General features: G+C 33.3%; 1 non-coding gene across 1 annotated transcript; it reads right to left on the bottom strand.

The window, feature by feature from the left end:
• Positions 1 to 7173: 7173 nt before the first annotated feature.
• LOC138803629 (U6 spliceosomal RNA) lies at positions 7174 to 7280 on the bottom strand. Its single transcript, XR_011364993.1, has one exon. It is a non-coding gene; the product is annotated as a U6 spliceosomal RNA (small nuclear RNA).
• Positions 7281 to 9169: the final 1889 nt, after the last annotated feature.

Here is a 9169-nt window from a genome sequence, read left to right as displayed (position 1 = left end):
TATCCTACAAATTTAAGAAGAGTGAAGGAAGAGATTCATTGAGGAGGGATGGATGAGACTATTGAAAGGGTTGGCATTGAGCAAGGTATTTTGTATGCATAAATTGCTTTATTTAATGATAACTCCTTTGCCACTTAATAATTAAAAAGCCATGTCCCTAAAATGTTATGCATTTATAAGCAAAGCATGAGAATCTGCTCAGATCATCTCTAGGGTTTATAAATCTTTTTTCATTAGGATGAATTTTAGAACAACTGTAATGATGCCTATCATCTGAAGAAAATTTAATGATTTCCAGCTATTTAAAATAATCATTATTGGAGATATGGCTCAAGTGGCAGATTGCTACATAGTGAGCAAAGCTGTCAGATATTGAATTCATGTCTCGATCTCGAACAAAAGTAAAAGCATTCAGTAAAAGTCAGGCACATTCCTGGGAACCAGTAGCTCATACATTTAATCCTATTTTTAATCAGAAGGCAGAGATCTGGGGATCTCAGTTCAATGTCAGCTGAGATAGGAACGTCTGTGACACTCTTATCTCCAATTCACTGCCAAAGAAAGCTGCAAGTGGACTTGTGGCTCAAGTGGTAGAATGTCAGCCTACAACAAAAAGCTCAGGGACAGAACCCAAGCACTGATTTGAAGTCCTGGAATAGTGCATATACATTCACAAAGGAAGTAAGTCACTCAAGTTCTCAACCTTCCATTTCCCTAATCCTAACTCCTATTCTGGTCAGAACCCTAAGAGTAACCTTGATGATAATAGTAACCACATCTGAAATTAATGGAAATTACTCAAGTTTAGATTACTTCCTTTTAGATAAGCATTGTCTTTGAAATGATTTGCAGTTTGCTCCAAATCCTAAAGATTCTCTGACTTGGACACTGAAATCTATCTTGTTCCCTATTAGGAATCATTAATCTCAAATCCTCATATCATAAAAAATACCATAGTTTTCACAGATTTTAACTTTTACTGAACTCCTGTATCTCCAAAAACAAGTTGCAGGTTTACTTAAAATCTACTCTACTTCTAAACCATAACTATATACCTAATCCTTACTAGAAACCTAACTCTAAATTTAACCCTATTGAACCCTGAATAATAAACTTAGGGAAACTCTGTAGTTTTTGTTAAATTTCATACTTAGTTTACTTGAAAGTGTCAGCAGAAAACTCAGTTTTACCTTAAAGGTTACCGTTCCCTAACCCTAAGCCTAAACTTAATTAGAAAAGTAAACCTAAACCTAGAACTAATGGCCTTTGGTATCTAAAAAACACACAAATACATTAGTTTTATTCATCCAAATTCTATTCAACTTATCTTTCTTAACATAGTTTGTAGTTTCACTCATTATCTTGTCTTTATTGTAATCCTAACCTAACTGGAATATTGAGGTTAACCCTCACACTAATCATACCCTAATCTTAATATTATTAGCAGTTTCTTATTTCACATTCATTCTAATTCTAACTTGACTTCTCATTCAAAGATTTACATTCAGTTTGACCCTAAATTTTCCATTTCTCTTATGCTTACACTAACCTCAGCTGGAACTGAAACCTAACTTTCACCCTAATTATAATCCAATTCTAATGTTAAAGAAAAAGTCTAGTTTTTAATCATTCTCATGAATATTCCAGTTTTCGCTCTGGAAATGAGTTTGTTTGCCCTAATTCCCACAAATTATCTGACTCTACCTCTGAAGTTATCTTGTTCCCTAACATGAACCATTATATTATTTGTCCTCAAATTGTCTTACCAGGAAAAATACTGTAGTTTCCATTGATCCTACCTTTTCCTGAACCACTGTATCCTAAAACAGTTTCAGATTTACTTACCATCTAGTACATTACTTAAAGCTAACTCTCAACTTAAACCTGGCTTGAAAACTCTTACTAATCCTTACAAGAATGGTCACTGAGGAATAAACATAATGATAAACCTCTAGTTACTATTCATTCTCACATATTTGCTTCTACTTGTTAGTGAGAACCTAATTTTATACTAAAAACTTTCTTATTCATAACAGAAATATAATCAGAAGAAAATACTGACCCTAATCTTAATCCAAATTATATGACAATACTAACACTAACACAAGTACACTAGTTTTCACTCATCCTAACTTGTTTCAAATAAGACTTCCAAACATATGTTTCAATTTTTTTCCAATATCTTAGTCATTTTCTAACCCTAAACTTAATCTTTCTTAACTGGAACATTGAGTATAACCATCAGCCTAATTGTAAGTACATTCTATTATTAATAGCAATTCTCTAGTTCACATTCATTCTAATACTTACTAGACTTATAATTAAAATTTAACTTCAATTTGACCCTCATTCTCGAAATAAATTGCAGGTTTTCTGTAAACTCTACAGACTTTCTCACTCTTAACACTGAATGTATCTTGTTCTATAACAGGAATCATTATACCCATTGATCTCAAATCCTGATATTATGAAATACATTGTACTTCCATTATTAAAATTTTTCCTGAATTCCTAGAACCTAAAAAAGAAGTTCAGCTTTACTTAACATTTGACACATTTCTTTTTTTTTTTTTCTTTTTGTCGGTCGTGGGGCTTGAACTCTGGGCCTGGGCACAATCATCGAGTTCTATAGCTCAAGGTGTGCACTTAACCATTTGAGCAACAGCACCGTTACTGGGGCTACCTTTCAACTGTTATCCTCAGAAATCAGCTTCCTGAGTAGCTAGGATAATAGGTGCGAGCCACCAGTTTAAACCATTTCTTTACTCTATCCTCAACCCCGGATAACCAGAAACCTAATCCTAATCAAAGTTTGATTTAACACCAAATGGTTAATGTAAAGAAAATTGTCTAGATTCTATTCAATCACACATTTTTTGGCTTCTACTTCTTAGTGGAAAACTAAAATTTACCTTAAAACTTATCCTTCCCTAACCCTAACCAGAATAAAACTGTATCTCACACATTAAACCAAATTATAACTGAATGTTTAAAGTAACACAGATTGGTTTTCATTCATTCTTGCCATTCATTCTTCTTAAAATGTGTGGCAGTTTTACACAATACCTTACATCTTTTTCTCATCCTAACCCCAGCTCTAACTGGAACACCTTGCCTAATCCTAAGCCTAAATATAACCGAACCATCATGTTAATATAATCCTCTTTTTTTCACATTTATCATAACTCTTGCTCATCGTGTAGGCCTAAATTTTACTTGCGTTTTAAACCTAAATTTTTAAATTGTTTTTCTATTTCCTGTTAGGTTTTATTTTCATTATTTAACAAAAAATTATTTTGTTGTAAAGATGCTTTAAAGAGGGATTAGTTACATGTGTAAGGTAAGGAGTACATTTCTTGCTGAGTATTGTTACCCCCTTCTTTCTTGTTCACCCACAGGTTGTAGTGAAGGCTCCAGTAAGCAGCGTGGTCAAAGCCGTTTCCTGAATTCTAAATTTTAAATCTAATCATTTTTAGGCTTTGATAATATCATTTACTATCTCTTCAGAGCAATTAAGCTAAAATAAATACTACTTTTTAAACATTACACACACATTGTAAATAATATTAACATAGGCCAAAAAGAGACTAATTATTTCAGACTCATCATATTTGGTGATCTTACTGTGAAGAATGTAGAGAGTAGAAGGTCCTTAAACTCAATAAATAGTTTTGGTTAAATTAAATCATATATCTGGATTTATAATTTAGAGGTTAATCACATGATAACAGGAAAATAATAAAAAAATTTACTTTGGGATCAACAGAAAAAAGATATTTGCGCAAGTACCACAGTTGCTTTATTAGTCTGTAGTTGAACACTGAACTTCGATCTATATCTTGGCTATTGTTGTGAATAATGTGAATAACAATGAACTACAGATGTATTTACAAGTTACCCAGAGAGAAATAATCACATGATTGGTGTGCCAGATGATATTTCAACTTTGGATATCTTTAAAAAACTGCATACTACTTTCTACAACGAGAACACTAACCTGTATTTTGACCAAGAGTGTAGAAAATTTCCTTTTCTCCACAGTCTCGCGATCCAACATTATTACCTTTTGAGTTTTTTTAAAGGGCAGGTTTTTACTGTGTGAAGTACCCAAGACTGGCCTTAGACTCAAATCCTTTTACCCCAACCTCCTAATAGCTTGGAATTACCTGGTTCCTTGGATATTTTTGATGAGTTATGATAGTTATGAAGTAGTAAGTATCTTAGTAATTTTGAATTGCAATTCTCTAATGACTTCTCTTTACAAAGAATTAAGCCACATAGAAGTTGTATTAAATACAAATTTGTAAACCCACACGCGATTTTCAGGGCTTTTTGGAAAACATGTCTATTCAAAACATTTGTCCATTTTTAATCAAGTTTCTTGTTAACCTCATCTTTAATCTCTCTATACAAAATCAATAATTAGTTCACGGTAGTAGAAAGGAAAACATTAAGCAACTCCTAACATTTTTCAATTTTTTATAACATGATATTGCTTAGATCATTTTCTGTTAACGCTTGAGACTATATAACTCAATTTAGTTAGACCTTTTACAAGGCTATATGTATTTTATTTATTTTACTTTGATTTTTCTTTCCAAAGTCTGTGTGACTAATTTCCCTTGGTTTCTTTCTGTCTCATGTTGTTCAGATTTGAAAGTGAAGAATAAATGTAAGGATGAAAACAAAAAAATATACAGTTCCCCTCATCTGATGATTCCTCTACAAGAATGAGGAAAGTGTTCATCCTTCTAAGGACCTATGATAGCACATCAAAAAGAGAATTCATTTTCTATGTCTTCCTTATCTTTGTAACTTGAATGATGAAAACACAATATACTGCTCTGATACTTTTATGTTTTTTCAGTTTTGCACATTTTCATATGTATTTCACCTCAGTCTACAACATTCCTTCATCGTTCTGTCCCTGATATTTTTACACGATCAAGGCATGAGATAACCAGTTTGATTTACAGCATGAGAAGTTATCTACCTGGCTTCCTTGGAAGCAGAGTATGGTCAATAGATATTACTTCTGGTTGCTCATTACATGTAATGGTTTCTGCACTACTCATCACATTCTGTTTAGTATTTTAAAAAGACATAGCTAAACTAAAAGTTCATTCATAGAAGTATATGTTAAGTGTTTCATAAGTTTTATTTCTCTTAATTCTTAAGATAACATTTGCTATAATGCTAATGTTATTGCCATTTTACTGTTGAGAAAAATTGTAATTAAAGACAGTAAGTGCATGTCCCACAGACACACACAGTAAGGAAGGAAATGAGTCAAAGTTTCCAAAAGTCTTTCAGAAATATCAAAAAGGTGGGTAAAATCTCTCCATTCTCTTACACTCTCAATTCAATATTCATATTGACCAAGAAATAATAGCATAGCAATACTTGCTATGTTATTATGGTGATTGTTTTCTATCACATTTTGTCTTCAACACAGACTATGTTTGTGATATTGGGTTATCATGCACAGAGCAGAGCTTATAAATTGAGGTCCAAAGAGAGCCAAATTTTTTCTGTCCCACAGTTCCAGTTTCCTTTTTAAAAAGTAATAAAACCTTTAAATATCATCACTTACTGTCTTTTAAGAATCCAAAAACGAAATAAATTCACATATAATCACTCTAAAATGCTTTAAAAGTAGGAGATAATAAAACAGGCCCCACGAAGTAAATTTTCTTCTATTTCAAAAATTATTCTGAAAGCCTTGTGTTGGCTGGTCACACCTGTAATCCTATCTAATCTGGATATCTACTCAGGAGCCTGAGATCTGTGGATAACATTCCGGAGCCAATAAGGTCCAAAAAACAAAAACAAAAACAAAAACAAAAAGAACAACTTCATGAAATTATTTTTCAAAATTTTTAATGAACTAGCAAAAAGCCAGGAATGGAGATGTAGCTCATATAGTAGCTCAACAAGCTAGATAGGAAAGGCCTTGCAAGACCTTGAAGCCCTGATTTTAACTCTGAGCACTCCAACACACATGCATTGGGTGCGTTTGCATGCTCACGTATGTTTGCTGGTGCGCTGCCGAGATCACACACACACACACACACACACACACACACACACACACACACACACACACACATTCAAATTACCTTCATATCAGTGTTCTGCATTAATTTCTTTGTTAACGATAATATATGGGTAAAATAGAGGAAATGAACTCTTCCATCTCAGAACATTTTTATATGTTTTTTATTGTAATAATACTGTGCAGAGGGGTCACATTTACATGAGGAAGGAAATTAGTACATTTTCTAACAAGCATTGTTACCTCCTCCTTTATATTTCCCCTACTATCCTTTCCCTCCCACCTCCACAAATACACTCCCCTCCCCATTTTCTATCCCCCTGCCTAAATTGTAAAGTTCATTTTTCAACATAGTGTCTTGTGCATCTCATGGTTACAATTGGTTAAACTGCATCCCTATTTGAGCATTTTTCGCTTCCTCTCCCCAAATTTCCTACAAGATGTAGTGCACCAACTTCAAATACAGAGAAACCAGGGGTTATAGTGTGGGGGAGGAACATACAAAGAAACAAAAATAAATGACATCGTACATTATAAGTAAGTTAGAAACAATAGCAAGAAACATAAAACCACTTGTGTCCCTATCTTGGGGTTCAATTCCCTTAACATCATCTTGTCTGGTATTATGCACATATCGTTTGAGCTTTTCTGCTTATCCCAGATATATATTCGTTATTGAAAATAAGGGAAACCATGGGACTTATGTTTTTTGGACTTGGATTACTTCACTCAATAAATTTTTTTCCAAGTCTTTCTATTTCCTAACAAATTTGGAGATGTCATTTTTTCTGATAGAGGCATAGAATTCCATTGTGTATATATACCACATTTTCTTGATCCATTCATCTAATGGGGGCATCTGGGTTAGTTCCATATCTTAGCTATGGTAAATAATGCTGCAATAAACATAGTTGTCCTGCTGGTTTTAGTATGGTCTTGTTTGTGATCATTTGGGTAAATCCCCAAAAGTGGGATTGCTGTGTCATAGGGGAGCTTTATGTAGAGTCTTTTGAGGAACCTCCATAATGCTTTCCAAAGTAATTGAACAAGTTTACACTCCCACCAAGAATGCAGTGCTGTTCCCTGGGGGCCACATCCCTTCCAGCATCTGTTTTTGTAAAAATATGGAATATTCCACGAATTTGCATGTCATCCTTGCACAGGGGCTATGCTAATCTTCTCTGTATCATTCCAATATTAGTGTATGTGATGCTGAATTGAGCAAAGAACTTTTTTTATATATAAAGTATACTTTTATTGATTTTATTAAACTAGTAAGTTTTTATTAAACTAGTAAGTTCAAAACTAGTAAGTTCAAAAGAATTGTTGTGTAATTTTAGAACCATATATTTCTTACATAAGCACACTTTTAAGAATTAAATCAAGACTGACATGTCAAAACAAAATAATTCCAGATATTTGTTGTTCAAGAAATGTGTAGGACATTGCCCCATTAGTTAGGAAATGGAAAAACTTGGAAAAAATTATATTAAGTGAAGTAAGCCAGGCCCAAAGAAACATACGTCCCATGGTTTCCCTTATTTGTAATATCTAGTATATGTATGAGTCAAGCGGAAAAGGTCAGATAATGTGATGTCAGGAAAATGAACCCTTAGATGTGTATTTTAATGTTTTTTTCTTTCATGCATGTGTTTCTAACGCATTTATAAGATTATCTCTTTGTTGCTTTGTATGTCCTTCCCCCTGCTTTCACTATATTTGATTTCAGTATAACTTGTGGAGGAGATGGGGAAAAACCAGTTGTTTAAGGATACAGGTGGACCTGTGGCAACAATGAGAAGTACAAGTTGTCATGTCCAAAATGAGCTTTACAACGTAGGTGCGGGGGGGGGAGGGGAAGGGGGGGAAGGAGAAGGATTGGGATTGGGGGAGAGGGGGGAGGCTGGGAAGGGATGTGAAGGGTAAACAAAGGAGGAGGCTGCAATGCTTGGTAAGAAATGTACACATTATCCTGCCCATGTAATTGTAACTCCTCTGTACAGTATGTTCACAAATAAAATTAAATTAAATTAAAATAAATAAAATAAAATAAAAAATAAAAAAAGAAATGTGCAGGAAGAGGAATTCAATTATTCTATAAAAGGCACCTGTCATAATGAACACTCTAGCAAGTGTTAAGTTTTGTTAAAAGTTTTAATGTTTTACATATGTTTAATTTTGGGATTTTGCTTATATATGCCAAAATTTGGATTGTTTGGGAAGTATAAAACTTTTCTATAAAGTATTTAAGATTTATGGTAGCAGATATTAACTACTAAATACTTACATTTCAGAGTTTATAGAAACCTTATTAATGAGAAGTGGCAAAGTCTTTGTGTAAAGAAGTAGATTGAAGAGTTAAGACTATGTTAACTACACAGTTTCTGTTAAAACATTAGGGCTAACTTCCTTTATATGTTAGTGAGGAAAAAATGATGATGTAAGTCATAAACAAATGATGAGATGAGCCATAAATAGTCATCTTAGTGGGAAACTTTAAGAGTATGCATATTCTATAAAACTCTGGTTGAACATCAATACCTTAGACAGTGTTAAATGTACAGATATTTGAAAAAATAATAAAATCTAATATTTCTACACTTCAAATACTGAAAATACTGATAATTGTTTTGTTTTTTATTTTATTAATCATTAATATTTAATTATTGGTTTTCTTTATTTGTAGCATTGTTTTCCTTGTTGTAATATAATACAACATTTGGTAAGTCATCATTAGGAGGTACTTTGAGAAGCTTACTGGGATCGCCAATCCAGGTTTTATATGTGCATGTGAATTTACAAAGACGAAAATTAAAAACAAAATATTTATTAAAAAATGATCAAGTAGAGTCTGAATCAGGAGTGTTGATAAATGTCCACACCTGAATGCTTAGCCCTAGGCTGAAGCAGCGGTATTACTGAGTTAAAGCCATAAACTTGAGAGACATTTTGTTGTTTATTTTTTTTGATTTTGGTGGTCATGGGGCTTGAACTCTGGGGCCTGAGTGCTGTACCTCAGCTCAAGGCTAGCAGTACCACTGAGGCACAGTACCACTTCCATCTTTTTCTGCTTATGTGGTGCTGAGGAATGAAACCAAGGTCTTCATGAATGCA

This window comes from Dipodomys merriami, unplaced genomic scaffold (genome assembly GCF_024711535.1).
Source record: "Dipodomys merriami isolate MVZ:Mamm:240054 unplaced genomic scaffold, mDipMer1.0.p SCAF_344, whole genome shotgun sequence".
NCBI lineage: Eukaryota > Metazoa > Chordata > Mammalia > Rodentia > Heteromyidae > Dipodomys > Dipodomys merriami.
The sequence above is the reverse complement of the archived record's forward strand: the minus strand, read 5'-3'. Positions and strand labels throughout refer to the sequence as shown.